Below are 15665 nucleotides of genomic sequence, written 5' to 3' on the forward strand. Positions count from 1 at the left end.
TTAGCTGTATGACATGAATAAGGCAATGGCAAGCCACTCTAGTACTATTGCCTAGAAAATCCCATGGATGGAGGAGCCTGGTAGGCTGCAGTCCGTGGGGTCGCTAAGGGTCGGACACGACTGAGCGACTTCACTTTCACTTTTCACTTTCACACATTGGAGAAGGAAATGGCAACCCACTCCAGTGTTCTTGCCTGGAGAATCCCAGGGACGGGGGAGCCTGGTGGGCTTCCGTCTATGGGGTCACACAGAGTCGGACACGACTGAAGTGACTTAGCAGTAGCAGCAGCATGACATGAATAAGCTATCTGATCTCTCTAAACTGCAGTATGACTTTGAGACATACCTAGGACAAACTAGGTTAGTTGCCCTTCCTTTTTTCTTTCCCTTCAAAAACTAGAGAATCCTGTTTTATTTTTAAAAGCTGTTGTCTTGGAACTATTATCAAGCTTCATTCCAGTCTTCTGTGTCCTGTGTCTAGGACTTGCTCAGACTTCTTCACCTAAGTCACTGAACCCCTTGTCCCCTGGCTCCCTGTTCCCTGGACATGTAGACTGGGAATGTGATCCCTGCCTCGGATGACCTCCCAGGATTTGCTGTCTAGACCACCTGTCAACCCATTGCTGATTCTGGATTTTCCTGCTTGCTGCTGAAAAGCCAAGTATGCCACACAGCAGACTTTGAGTTTGACCTTCAAGATCAGGTAGGAGTTGGGATTTGGATCAGTGGAGAGAATGGGGTTGGGCAGTCCAGCTAGTGGGACATGAAGAACAAAAGGAAGAGCCAGGAAAACACAAGGTATCAGGGAACATGGACGGGCTTGGAGGAGATTTCTGGAGAGTAAAAGCGCAAACTAGGAACCCACAGGCTAGATCCAACTCACAGCTGTTCTGCTTAGTGTCACAGGGTTTAACAGACTTTTTAATTGGTTGCTAATTTTTAAATTTTTTTTTGGCTGCGTGGCATACGGGATCTTAGTTCCCTGACCAGGGATGGAACCTGTGTCTCCTACAGTGGAAGCGTGGGGCCCTAACTGAAACAGATGCCCAAATTCTCTTGAAAAAGATAACAGTTTGACAACACTGGACCCACAGTCCACACAGAAACAATGGAGAGAGCAGTAGATGCTGTCTGTTCCCTTGGGATGGAGTGCCTCCCTCCAGTCTCTGTAACCTCCACTGCCACCAGCTTCATATCTTCATTTACTGACCTGCCTCTCTGAGTGATCAATAATTATTTAGACAATTAGAAGGGGAGGTAGAGAAGAAGAAAAGGAAGAGGAAGAAAGAGAACCCCCCTACTAATAATACTAAAGCGTTGTATTGGTCGGACGAGGTGGGAGGTGGGGGAGAGGTTCAAGAGAGAGTGGAAATATGTATACCTATGGCTGATTCGGGTTGATGTATCACAGAAACCAACATAATATTGTAAAGCAATTATCCTTTAATTAAAAAGCAAGAAATTAAAAAATAATAATGCTAATGAGTTAGATCCTCACACTGTACAAAAGTACAAAATGTTGTATGTCAACCATATCTCAATAAAGATATCTCAATAAACCGTGTGTCAATGAAAAAAAAAATGAATGAAAAAAATACTAGAGTGTGTTCTTGGAAGACCTCCAACAGCACACCAGTAAGTGCAGACTATGGCCTGGGGTGAGAGGTAACTACAGGCATTTTCCCACGTAGTAACATGATAAGATGAGTGCTTGAAAGTATTTTAGGTACAACTTGAATAAATAAGCACATATATCAAGAGTGCTTACTTACCTTTACGGGACACTGGCAAAGCCAGGCCCTCCAACCTTTTATATGCTGTGGTTGGGAATAAATAATAAAAATAATGATAAGAAAATTAATAATTATAAAAAAAGAAAATCTATTTTGAAGGTAAGTATATCTTTATACCTCACCAAGTTCCATGAAGAATTTAAGATGACACTAGAAGGTAGGATGAGCTGAAGTGTGAAGTACCACATCCAGAAATAACAGCTGGAGGGATTTTCAGAAAGTATGAGCAGGAAGTAATGAAGCAATGGAGGCAGCTAGGATAGCAGGACACAAAAGAAGGCCAGACTGTTCATTGCAGCACTGTTTATAATAGCCAGGACATAGAAGCAACCTAGATGTCCATCTGCAGATGAATGGATAAGAAAGCTTTGGTACATATACACAATGGAGTATTCAGTTCAGTTCAGTCGCTCAGCCGTGTCCGACTCTCCGCGAACCCATGAATCACAGCACGCCAGGCCTCCCTGTCCATCACCAACTCCCGGAGTTCACTCAAACTCATGTCCACAGAGTCGGTGATGCCATCCAGCCATCTCATTCTTGGTCGTCCCCTTCTCCTCCAGCCCCCAACCCTCCCCAGTATTCAGTTCAGTTCAGTTCAGTCGCTCAGTCGTGTCCGACTCTCCGCGACCCCATGAATCACAGCACGCCAGGCCTCCCTGTCCATCACCAACTCCCGGAGTTCACTCAAACTCACGTCCACAGAGTCGGTGATGCCATCCAGCCATCTCATTCTCCGTCGTCCCCTTCTCCTCCCGCCCCCAACCTTTCCCAGCATCAGAGTCTTTTCCAGTGAGTCAACTCGTCGCATGAGGTGGCCAAAGTATTGCTACTCAGCCATTAAAAAGAATGCATTTGAACCAGTTCTAATGAGGTGGATGAAACTAGAGCCTATTATACAGAGTGAAGTAAGCCAGAAAGAAAAACACCAATACAATATACTAACGCATATATATGGAATTTAGAAAGATGGAAATGATAACCCTGTATATGAGACAGCAAAAGAGACACAGATGTATAGAACAGTCTTTGGGACTCTGTGGGAGAGGGTGAGGGTGGGATGGTTTGGGAGAATGGCATTGAAACATGTATATTATCATATGTGAAACGAATCGCCAGTTCAGGGTCGATGCATGTTACAGGATGCTCGGGGCTGGTATGCGGGGATGACCCAGAGGGAGGATAAGGGGAGGAGGGAGGTGGGAGGGGGGTTCGGGAGGGGAAACTCATGTACACCCGGGGCAGATGCATGTCAATGTATGACAAAACCAACCAATATAATATTGTAAAATAATTAGCCTCCAATAAAAATAAAAATTAAAAAAAAAAAAAGAAGAAGGCCAGACTTTGAGAAGGGGTAACAGTCAAGACTTAGGAACAGCCAGAATAGCCCTATGGCTTAAGGCCCAGTTTCCAGGAGGCTTGGCCCATGGAGGTTAGAACACAGCACTCATGGGGCTGGGAAAACACAAAACAAGATTTGATTGGGAAGGAACGTGGTAACACTCATCAGCACTTTCAGAGACTCAGTAAAACAGGCTTCAGATCTAGAGGGAAAGTGAAATTCTTGGAAGAAAAGACAAGCAGTATTCTGGTGCCCAGGAGGAAAGGTTGTATAACGGTAGCCCTTGCCAGGTACCACAGGCTCAATTCAGGCCTACCCAGGAATAGCAGTAAGACTCAATTCTAAGATCTGTCTAATTGTTATCCTTCTCAGTTGCTACCATGATCATCTCCTAAAGAAGTTGAGTCCAAGCCTGGAGGTGTTGGGTGCTAGTGTCCAAGGTCTCAAGTTTGTTTGGTTTTGGCTTTTTTTTGGCTGTGCCATATGGCATGCAGGATCTTAGTTCCCCAACCAGGGATTGAACCCGGGCCCCCTGCAGCAGAATTGAGGAGTCTTAAATCACTGAACCACCAGGAAAGTCCCCAGGACCTAAAGTTTAAGGCAGGAGTTGAGCTAAGAAGTCCAAGGTGAGCCAAATCAACCTGGATATCCCCAGAAATTAGCCAGAAACATGGGTCAGGAGCTCAGGGAATAAGTTGAGCTTGAAAGAGAGATTTGGGAGCCAAAGAGTTGAAGTTAAAGAGTGAGTTGTAAGACAGAAGCACAGATGACTCTCACAGCCTGAAGTGGAAGTGCAATTAAGGGATGAAGGGAGAGGAAGCAGCTACCATAGTAGTCAAAGACTCACAGGAAACATGGGTAGAACAGAATCACTTAGCATTGCAGAGGATAAGAGGACAAGAAGTTCAAACAAAGGGCCTCTTAATAGTCACTTACCAAAGAAAGGATACACAGCACAGAGACTGAAATGATGTCCAGAATCCTCCTGGTAACCTTCAAAAGAATTTTCACAAAACCAGATCGCAAGGAGTTAAGAGTAGGATGTTAGAGGCTGTCAAACAAATCGGTTGGTATTTATGGTGGTAAAGTTTGAGCTGTGTTTGTTTTGGCTGTGGAGTTGCTAGGCTATGACAAGCACACACTGAACTCCTGCCCCACTACCCCCCTTTTACGTCAGGAACTCTAAGATATCACCTGGATTACTCAGTCTTCTACTGCTAAATCATGTCAGTCGTGTCTGACTCTGTGCGACCCCACAGATGGCAGCCCACCAGGCTCCCCCGTCCCTGGGATTCTCCAGGCAAGAACACTGGAGTGGGTTGCCATTTCCTTCTCCAATGCAAGAAAGTGAAAAGTGAAAGGGAAGTCGCTCAGTCGTGTCCGACTCTTAGTGTCCCCATGGACTGCAGCCTACCAGGCTCCTCCATCCATGGGATTTTCCAGGCGAGAGTACTAGAGTGGGTCTCCAGTGCCTTCTCCGTTACTCAGTCTTACCCGGTCCTAATTAATAACTGTACTGGTTGTATTTCTTCTTTTTTGACGTGGAAGTCAATGGCTCTCTAATTCCATCTCTGGTTGCCAACAATCCATCATGGAGTGGGCTGTGTTAAACAAAGGACCATGGGGCTCATGCCTTTGAGAACAGAAAGGGGGTTACCAAGCAGCAGACTGTGAAGAAAGGGATCCGGTCTTCCCCTCCGTTTCGTATTTGTTTTTACTTGCCAGTGCCCAGTGGCTTTGGCATAAAACACTGAAAAGTATAAATAATGCAGGCATGGCCAACAATTGCCAGCCTTCTAGCAGTTGTCCCCAGTCATCAGTGTCATCATGGAAAGAGGACTAAATCAGGAATGCAGACACCAATGGGCAGGCTGCTAATTTTATAATTGTAATCCTTTTACACAGTTCCCTCTTCACATGCATGCAAAGGGTAACATGAAGTTGAATTCACAGCATTTTCCACATGGTAGGTGCTCAAATAGACGTGTTTAAGTAGTCGGAAAATGGTCACTTCTAAGAAAAAGTTAAGAAAAAAGAAATATGACTCCCTTAAAAGGTAAAAAACTTGCATTCAGACTTTATTTTCATCCTCCTTAAAAAGACAAGTGGATAGGGCTTTTTCATAGGCAGCACCAAAACCAGAAACCTTAGTGAAAATAATTTAAGAAAATTAATATCATAAAGTTAATGTATTTTGCTGAAATATTTATGGACAAAATGAAATTATATCTGGTACTGAATATAACAAATAACATAGGGGAAGTAGGTAAGAATACAAATAAAATAAGGTTAGCTTTGAGTTGATCATTATTTAAGCTTGATGATAAATATGTGGAGATTTAATATAATAACCTCTCTACTTTTGTTTGACATTTTCCATAAGATAAACTTTGTAAAAGTAATTCTTTTGTAAGTAGGATAATATTTGGTAAACAAAGTTGAAAAGCAAGCAATGAACTAAGGGGAAATAATGCAAGATGCTGCACTGTCAGGGTTTATATCCTTAAGAGAGAAAGACTTCTTACAAATGAATGATAAAGACTAACAGCTAATAGAAAAAAATGTCAGGAATGGGTAACTCACAAAAGAAGAAATACAAAAAGCTAATAATCATATGAAAACATATTCAATTTCACTAATGATGGGAGACAGAATAATGGCCCCCTGAAGGATGTCTGAGTCCTAATCCACAGACATGTGAATATGTTATTTTACATGGCAAAAAAGGGATTCACCAGATGTGATTGATTAAGGATTTGGGGATGGGGAGGCAGTGGGTGGGCCTGGCTGGGCCCAAAGTAATCCCAACAGTCCCCTAGAGAGGGAAGCAAGAGGGCCTCTGTCAGAAAGGAAGGACAAAGGAAGCAGAGTCGGGAAGGAACTTCAACAGTGCTATACGGCGGTTTTGAAGATGGAGGAAGGGACCCATGAGCCAAGAAGAGCAAGTAGCTTCTAGAAACTGGCACAGGCAAAAAACCTGACTCTCCCCTGGTGCCTCTGGAAGGAAGCAGTCCTGCTGACACCATGACGTTAGCCCAGTTCCAGTGCTGGAGGAAAACACAACACTGGCTGATCTCACTTTAAATTCCAGCCCACTGACTTCCAGTGGGCCCTTAGGGACCCTACCACCACAGCCACTGTAATCATGCAACATTTCCTATCAATTTACTCTCCTAAAAGACTATATATCACAGCTTCTCTGTCATCCTCAAGTTGCCAGCTTCTCCCACTTCCCCCAAATACACGTTCTTTAGTGGTGCTGTCTGCTAGAGAGACTTAATTGCACAACAGTCAAGAGTGACGGAGTCACTTGCAAATTCTCCCAGCTGCCAGCATCTGCACCCACCCACTCTTCTGTCCCACCTGCTGCTTTGCCTACCCTGTGCTCCCACCTAAGGCCAATCCTCCCTTCTCACGTACTCAAGAGCATCACTCCTGAAGTTTCCCAACATCACCAGTCTTTCTCTCCACTGGATCATTCCCATCAGCACATGCCGCTCTGCTCAGTTGATTCACTCGTGTCTGACTCTTTTCAACCCCATGGACCACAGCCCACCAGGCTCCTCTGTCTACGGGGTTCTCCCAGCAAGAATTCTAGAGTGGGTTCCCATGCCCTCCTCCAAAAATCTCCCTGACCCAGGGATCACACCCGTGTTTCCTGTGTCTCCTGTATTGCAGGTGGATTCTTTACTGCTGAGCCACCAGGGAAGCCCCAATAAATGGACTTGAAAGCAATAACAAACTTTCCTACCACATTGCCCTCTAGCTGCCATCCCATTTCTCTGCTTCTCCTTAGAGTAAAATTCCTCAAAAAAGAGTTTTCTATACTTGCTGTCTCTAATTCCTCTTCTCTTTTTGAGCCCAGTGCCGTTGGTGCCGTTCTCAGCACAGAGCTGCATGGTAGGAGTCATTTCCATTTACAGAAGACAGAACTTGTTCAAAACCACGCATCAGTGCACAGCTGACTCTGAAGGCTGGGTCGTTCCTATCCACTGTTTCAGCTTGGCCCTCCCACTGTCCTTTCTTACTTTCTCCTACAAATTGGACCACCCAGCCAGCCTCCTGTAACACTAGGCCTATGTGCATGTCTTATAAAGTGTTTATAGGATTTGATTCTAATTAGTTTATGAGCCACAGCATACTATATTGATTTTGAAACTATTATATTTCAGATTTTATCTGCCTGTTCTCTTGTAGCTCTTGCTTTTAGGGAAGATCTCATGAATATTCCCTCATATCACCAATTCGTTTAGTTTATTCATTATTTTCATTTTCAGTAATACATACTCAACACAAAAATGTAGAAAATGGGAAGCAAGACTACACATCAGCCATAATTATACCACTGAATACAAATGTTAGCACTTTTATTTCCTTCCGTTTAAATATGTATGCTTTTTCTAGTTATAAGCATAGCAAATATGGAAAAGTAAACTTGTATTATCCATTAAGATATGCAAAGAAATCAACATAAAAACAGGAGTACTTAAGGACATGAATGGATGTTTTAAACATATGAATGTTTAATTCAGCATGAAAAAAATAAATATCCATCAATAAAAGGTTAACATAATTTATTCCCTCTTCTGGAAAGTCAAAATACTAGTACTTTATGAGATTGTTATAAGAACTAAATCAAAAAATGTCTAGACAGCATATAATATATTAAATACAACTAATCAGAAAGCATATTATTTGTATAACAGCTTATCTCCTCAACCCTATATTTTCTAATTAGCACTTTTCAGCTCAGGTCGAACTTCTTTAACTTGGCATCACTATTCTAGAAAGCCTCATTACTCTTTGGATTTCTAAGTTCCAAAGAGATAAGGTCGTTCTGTCAACCCAACCGATAAAGGATATTTCTTCTTCTGTGTCCTACTTCCCAAAAAGATAAGGTCTGCTACCTTATTTTGTAGGTATTGGATCTTTTCTCCAGCTTTAGCCATAATTTACCAATTCTAACCTCTCAAGAGCTGACCGCTCAGCCTGCATTTTTCCCTTTCTCTTTTGGTGGCTGGCTTTTGCCTTTCTTGGCCTACACTTTTCCCTTTCTCTTTTGGTGGCTGCTGCTGCTGCTGCTGCTAAGTCACTTCAGTCGTGTCCGACTCTGTGTGACCCCATAGACGGAAGCCTACCAGGCTCCCCCTTCCCTGGGATTCTCCAGGCAAGAATACTTCCTCACAGTTTTCATTCACTTCTTCTCCCTTAGGGTAGCAAGCTCTGGTCTTTTTAATCCTGTATTTAGTTTCCATGTCCGTCTTTGGCATATCACAAAAATCAAGCTAAAATAAAACTCCCAGCAAGTAGGAGAATGCTTGTACAATAAATATTTCTTGAATGACCAAGATTATTTTTTACTATCATAAAAAGTGAAAAGGGTGCTGAAAATATACTATTAGAGTTTATTAATTCCACACTTAAAACCAGGGAAAGATTAACTAGAATTAGACTAGTCATTTTAAACCATGTGGTTTGAATCAAATTGTTTTCTTACTCCTCTTAATTTGCTAAAAGGAATCTTGTTGAGTAAACACTATTTTACACTTGGAACAACAGTGTCATCTGGATCCGGTAAATAATATCCTGGTCACTATGTTTGTTTCTATTTGTTTTATAATCTAGTCACTTGTTTGAAGGTTTCTGGGCTCAAATACAAATACTGATATAATTTGGGAGAAGAATTTCACCCAATTATCTTCTACCCACGGGAATATTCTACAGTAAAAAAGAAAGGTCCAGATATGTCACTGTAGCATAACACTTATTTTGAGCAGAAGGCATTTGAGTTCTTGAAATCTCTTATCTGTGTAAGAGCAGAGCCTCCCCCAAAGAACTCAAAGAACCCAACTGTCAGAAGTCAACCAAATAACATTCTTATCACCAGAGATCATGAGAAGTCACCACACCACACCTACACAGACATTATTACAAAAACTACCATATCTCCCATGTTACCTGTCTCCTGCCAAACCTGTATGCAGGTCAAAAAGCAACAGAACTGGACATGAAACAACTGACTGGTTCAAAACTGGGAAAAGAGTGCAACAATGCTGTATATTGTCACCCTGCTTATTTCACTTCTATGCAGAGTACAGCATTCGAAATGCCGGGCTGGATGAAGCACAAGCTGGAATCAAGATTGCCAGGAGAAATATGAACAACTTCAGATAAGGAGATGATACCACTTTAGTGGCAGAAAGTGAAGAGGAATTAAAGAGCCTTTTGATGAGGGTGAAGAGAAGAGTGAAAAAGCTGGCTTAAAATTCAACAGTCAGAAAACTAAGATCATGGCATCTGGTCTCATGACTTCCTGGCAAAGAGAAGGGGAAATGGAGAAGGAAATGGCAAGCCATTCCAGTATTCTTGCCTGGAGAATCCCCAGGACAGGGGAGCCTGGTGGGCTGCCCTCTATGGGGTCGCAGAGTCGGACATGACGGAAGCAACTTAGCAGCAGCGCAAGCAGCAGCAGCAGAAGGAGAAAAAGTGGAAGCAGTAACTGATTCTATTTTCTTAGTCTCCAAAATCACTGCTGACAGTGACTGCAGCCATGAAATGCAAAGATGCTTGCTCCTTAGAAGGAAAGCTATGACAAACCTAGACAACACATTAAAAAACAGAGGCATCACTTTGCTGACAAAGGTCCATATAGTCAAAGGTATGGTCTTTCCAATAGTCACGTATGGATATGAGTTGGACCATAAAGAAGGCTGAGAGCCCAAGAACTGCTTTCTAACTGTGGTGTTGGAGAAAACTCTTGAGTGTCCCTTGGACTACAAGGAGATCAAACCAGTCAATCCTAAAGGAAACCAGTCCTGAATATTCATTGGAAGGACAGATGCTGAAGCTCAAGCTGCATCCAATACTTTGGCCACCTGATGCAAAGAGCCATCTCAGTGGAAAAGACCCTGATGATGGGTAAGAGTGAAGGCAAAAGGAGAAGGGGGTGGCAGAGGATGAGATGGTTGGATGGCATCACCAACTCAATGGACACGAATGTGAACGAACTCTGGGGCATAGTGGGGGACAGAGGAGCCTGGAGTGCTATAGTCCATGGGGTCGCAAAGAGTCGGACACCGCCACCACCTCCCGTGATACTTCTCAGGGCCCGTTTACCTTTCCAAAAACTCGTCTGTTTCCCAATACAGGCCCTTTCTCCCTCTCCCTTCTCTTAATAAGTCTCTTGTTTTCCTGCAAATGCCCTTCTCCCCTTCCCTTTCCTCCATTAAGATGGTATACAATCCCCAAATCCTAGCTTCCCCCAGAGTCAGTCTCTGTGAACTCCTATATACACATTAATAAAAACGTGATTAAATTTTGTATTTTTCCTTAACTGTCCTTTGTCAGTTGAATTCAAAGGCACCCCAACTGAACCTAAGAGTAGAGAGCAATTCTTTCTCCTTGACAACCTGACAATCCAATATTTCACTGCAAATACTCAACTGTAAATCTCTAATAGGCCCTGCTATAAGTACAAGCATTATTTATGGTTATATCAGCAGATGTATGGACTTCTCTGGTGGCTCATATGGTAACGAATCCGCCTGCGATGCGGGAGACCTGGGTTGGGAAGATCCCCTGGAGAGGGGCATGGCAACCTACTCCAGTATTTATGCTTGGAGAATCCCATGGACGGAGGAGCCTGGAGGGCTACAGTCCGTAGGGTCGTAAAGAGCTGGACACAACTGACTGACTAAGCACAGCACAGCACAGCAGAAGTATATTTGGAAGCTACAAGCAAGGTGATTACTGCCCTGGACATCCCTGCCCACCAGGCCCATGCTGGAGTTTGGAAATGAGATTGGCATGAGAATCAGCAGAGATGTGTCAATGGCCCAGAAGAGACTTCTAAGCGCTTCCATGAGGTAAATCTGGACCTAACCAGACTTTAGATGTAAACAGAAGGAGTCAGTGAGAAGGGCGGTTGGTCAACATTGAAAGGATAACAGAAAGGCACCCAGGGCCCAGTCTGGGGGTGATTCCTGCAGCCCTGGGCTGGCGCCACTCCACCGCTATGCTGCTGCCTCCACAGCACAGAGAGCAGTCTCCTAACTTCCTCTGCTGAAGGACTGTCCTTAAAATCACTCGCAAGCTTCTGTTCCAGTGGAGCAGGCACTTAACAAGTAAATGCTTACAGAAGGAAGGAAGGAAGAAGGCTCCCACTAGCAAGCTTCTAAGTGTAATCTGGCTTCCGTGTAACTTCCTGTGGGAAGAAAAAGTGCTGACATGTCGTCTCTTCCTCCCGACAGTTACTACATCTTCTTACACATTAACAAATGAACAGACTTCAGGCTGGTGCAAGGTTCAGTTAGCAGAAGCCAGTTTCTCTGGGTTTCAAGCAATTTATGGACCAGTCATGAGGACGAGACACTCAGAGATCTGACACAGTATGAGGGAGCAGTCCCTCGTCCACAAACTACACCTGTCCATCCTCCCATCCAGGACACTTACCAATTACGCAGCTTCCACTGGTAGCCTCTCCCCCTGGCCATCCTTCCATTCAACAACTATTTACTGTCTACAAGTCTTCCCTGATAGCTCAGCTGGTGAACAATCTGCCTGCAACGCAGGAGACCCTGCTTCGATTCCTGGGTCGGGAAGATCCGTTGGAGAAGGGATAGGCTAACCGGCTGGATGGCATCACCGACTCGATGGACATGAGTTTGAGTGAACTCCGGGAGTTGGTGATGGACAGGGAGGCCTGGCGTGCTGTGATTCATGGGGTCGCAAAGAGTCAGACATGACTGAGCGACTGGACTGAACTGAACCACTACAGTATTCTTGGGCTTCCCTTGTGGCTCCGCTGGTAAAGAATCCACCTGCAGCGGGAGACCTGGGTTCGATCCCTGGGTTGGGAAGATCCCCTGGAGAAGGGAATGGCTACTCACTCCAGTATTCTGGCCTGGAGAGTTCCATGGGCTCACAAAGAGTCAGACACGACTGAGCAACTTTCACACATGAGTCAAACACTAACCTGGATCTGAAACAGACAAAGCTGGATTCTTGGCCTTCCGTAGACCGAGGTCTGCTGAACTATACAACAGGGAATCTGTAAGAGAGGCAGATTCTGGGGGGTGGGGCACTGAAACTGAAAGAGAATAGCCAACTTTGCGGATGGGAAGTGGCCTAGGTAGAGGGTAACCAGGGGCAAATTCCTGGAAGTAAGAACAGTTAGGAACTGAAAGTTATTTACAGAAGCTGGAGTTTAGGAAGTTGGGGTAATGATAAGACAAATTTGAAGCCTCAAGGACTTTTATAAATCAAACATTTTAAATTTTATCTGAAAGCAATGGGGAAGTACTGACTTATGTTAGCCAAGAGAGAAAGCAGAAATGGTTTCCTTCTTAAAAATATCACACAGGCTCCAGTAAGAACAAAGGAAGGAGCAGGAGAAAGACAGAAGGCAAGGTGTGCCTTTAATATCTTAGGTAGCTGGCCTAATATCTTACGTTGCATTCATAATTCCTTCCCCACTTTCACTATTCATTTGACTCATAAAATGTTTTCAAGGTCATTTCATTTTTTTTTATTATGAGGTGGATTAGAAGATCTACTCTAACCTAAACATAATTTCATTTTATGGTAATGTCTCTTGTCTATCACAGGAATTGCTTCTCTTGATAAATATACTTTGGTTCTTAGGCTAAATGCCCTCTGTAATTTTTCTAAGAATTTTTATTTTTTATTTATTTATTTTTAATCTCTAGCCCTGCCCTGCTGCTACTGCTGCTGCTAAATCACTTCAGTCATGTCCGACTCCATGCAACCCACCACCAGGCTCCGCCATCCCTGGGAGTCTCCAGGCAAGAACACTGGAGTGGGTTGCCATTTCCTTCTCCAATGCACGAAAGTGAAAAGTGAAAGTGAAGTCACTCAGTCGTGTCCGACTCTTTGCGACCCCACGGACTGTAGCCTACCAGGCTCCTCTGTCCATGGGATTTGCTAGGCAAGAGTATTGGAGTGGGTTGCCATTGCCTTCTCCGAGCCCTACCCTGAGATTTCCTAAACTCAGTGTCCAATTTAGCGAGGATATGCCCAGAAGGGATAATCTCCACGGAGGGGAGGGTACATTTAACTGCCTGAGGTCCCCACCTGTAGTTTCTCAAAAATGCAAATTGCCCACCTGTGGAAACAGAACACCCACACCAGCCTGAGCTGCACCTTCAGGCTACCTAGGAGGTAAAAGCCCACCAAGAGAAAACAAGATCTGTTTTATTCTCAAAAGCAAAAGCACAGAGGCAGAGCCTGAAGGAGGTTCTAGTTTACCATTTCAATGGAAGTCAAGATTATGGACTAGAGCCAAATTAAATCACTTTTGTAATTTCTTATAGATTTTCCTAGGCTTGTTTCCAGTCAGTTCCCCAGCAGGGATTAGCTGTAAAGCTTATTTAGAAAACAAAAGGCTTGTGCTGAGCAGGACTGCCTGAGAGCACTTCCCACCCCCACTGGGCCTGCGGAGAGGGGTCTCCCAAGAAAGAGTCAAAGTGGGGGCAAGCTGGCCAGGAAAGAAGGGGGGGCGCATATGGAGCAGGTCCCGAGGGACGCTGGAAATGTTTTTCTACAGTCACCTATGACAGTTCACATCTGAGCACTGGCAGTGTCCTCCAGAGCTGGTAGAGGGTGAACGAGGACCTGCAATATAGCAGAGAACTATATTCAACAACTTGTAATAATCTCTAACGAAAAGAATCTGAAAAAGAATATGTATATATGTAACAGAATCATTTTGCTGTACATCTGAAACACAACATTGTTAATTAACTATACTTCAATAATAATCATAATAAAAACATAAAGGGCTTCTCTGGTGACTCAGTGGTTAAAGAATCTGCCTGCCAATGTAAGAGACACAGGTTCAATCCCTAGTCCAGGAAGATCTCACATTCCTTCAGTTCAGTTCAGTTGCTCAGTCATGTCCAACTCTTTGGGACCCCATGGACTGCAGCATGCCAGGCTTCCCTGGCCATCAGCTCCCGGAGCTTGCTCAAACTCATGTCCATTGAGTTGGTGATGCCATCCAACCATCTCACCCTCTGTCATGCCCTTCTCCTTCTGCCTTCAATCTTTCCCAGCATCAGGGTCTTTTCCAGTGAGTCAGTTCTTCTCATCAGGTGGCCAAAGAACTGAAGTTCCAGCTTCAGCAACAGTCCTTCCGATAAATATTCAGGACTGATTTCCTTTAGGATTGACTGGTTTGACTTCCTTGTAGTCCAAGGGACTCAAGAGTCTCCTCGAACACCACAGTTCAAAAGCATCAATTCTTCGGTGCTCAGTTTTCTTCATAGTCCAACTCTTACATCCATACACAACTACTGGAAAAACCATAGCTTTGACTAGACAGACCTTCATTGGCAAAATAATGTCTCTGCTATTTAATATGCTGTCTAGGTTTGTCATAGCTTTTCTTCCAAGGAATAAGCATCTTTTAATTTTATGGCTGCAGTCACCATCTGCAGTGATTTTGGAGCCCCAAAAAATAGTCTCTCACTGTTTCCATTGTTTCCCCATCTATTTGCCATGAAGTGACGGGACCAGAGGCCATGGACTTAGTTTTCTGAGTTGGAGCAACTAAATCCCTGAGTCACAACTACTGAGCCCACACGCTGCAACTACTGAAGCCCGGGTGCCCATTCTCTGCAACAAGAGAAGCCACTGTAATAAGAAGCTGGTGCACGGCAACTATGAGTAGCCCCCGCTTGCCACAACTAGAGAAAGCCCACACAGCAACGAAGATCCAGCACAGCCAAAACCAAATAAATAAAATTATTAAAAAGAAAAAAAAGTGTTGGGAGAGGGTAAAGGAGCTGTGGGAAAGGGCTATGAAGGAGGAATGAGTGTAAGGGCTTCTCAGTACCTAGACCACTGGATATCAGAAAGCCTTACTAGCCTTGAAACCAGTGGACTATTGTCAGAACAGCTGTAACTTACTGAGCCCAGGAAGAGTGCTTAGCATAATGAGTACTTGCTACATGCCGGGTCCTATTTAAGATTCTTCACATATGCACATGTACATACTAATATATAACATAACACACACATCTTAATCATTTAATCCTCAAGTGGTCACATCAGGTTGGCTCTATTATTCTATTTTATAGTTGAGGAAATAGTCTCAGAGAGGGTATGTACGTAGCAAGATAATCATTCACAGGTGAGTCCTTTGGAAACTCTACTAAGATTCTACTAACTCTTGGACTTCCGCTAGTCTAATACATCTGAATATTGAGGCAGTATTGAATGTTCTTGCATAGTGTCATAGACTCTGTAGCCCCAGTGGGTTTGAATCCCAAGCTGTGCTTCTTTCTGGCTGTGTGACTTTGGCCAAATAACCACAAAGTGGCATGATAATAGTAGGTACGCTGCTAACCATCTAAGAGTAGTTATGAGGATTCTTTTAGCTAATACCTGCAAAGTCCTTAGAACAATGCCTGGAACACAGTACTTGCTCAATAAAAGTTAGCCACTACTAAGGGTCCACGTTAGATCATAAATAGCAAATCAGAGTGCAAAGGACTATCCTGCCAGCA

The 15665-nt window shown here is 43.8% G+C and overlaps 1 long non-coding RNA gene across 2 annotated transcripts in view; it reads right to left on the reverse strand.

Moving 5' to 3' along the window:
• Positions 1 to 310: 310 nt before the first annotated feature.
• Positions 311 to 15665, reverse strand: part of LOC129561945 (uncharacterized) — a 36584-nt gene continuing 21229 nt past the window's right edge. Inside the window, exon 3 of one of the 2 annotated variants that reach the window (XR_008687083.2) lies at positions 311 to 2136. This is a non-coding gene — a long non-coding RNA (uncharacterized LOC129561945). Of the gene's footprint in view, positions 2137 to 12198; positions 13771 to 15665 lie in introns of those variants that run through there. The other variant, XR_016037458.1, reaches the window with a different exon arrangement.

Source organism: Moschus berezovskii, chromosome 5 (assembly GCF_049115385.1).
Source record: "Moschus berezovskii isolate FMDL1 chromosome 5, NW_MosBer_1.0, whole genome shotgun sequence".
NCBI lineage: Eukaryota > Metazoa > Chordata > Mammalia > Artiodactyla > Moschidae > Moschus > Moschus berezovskii.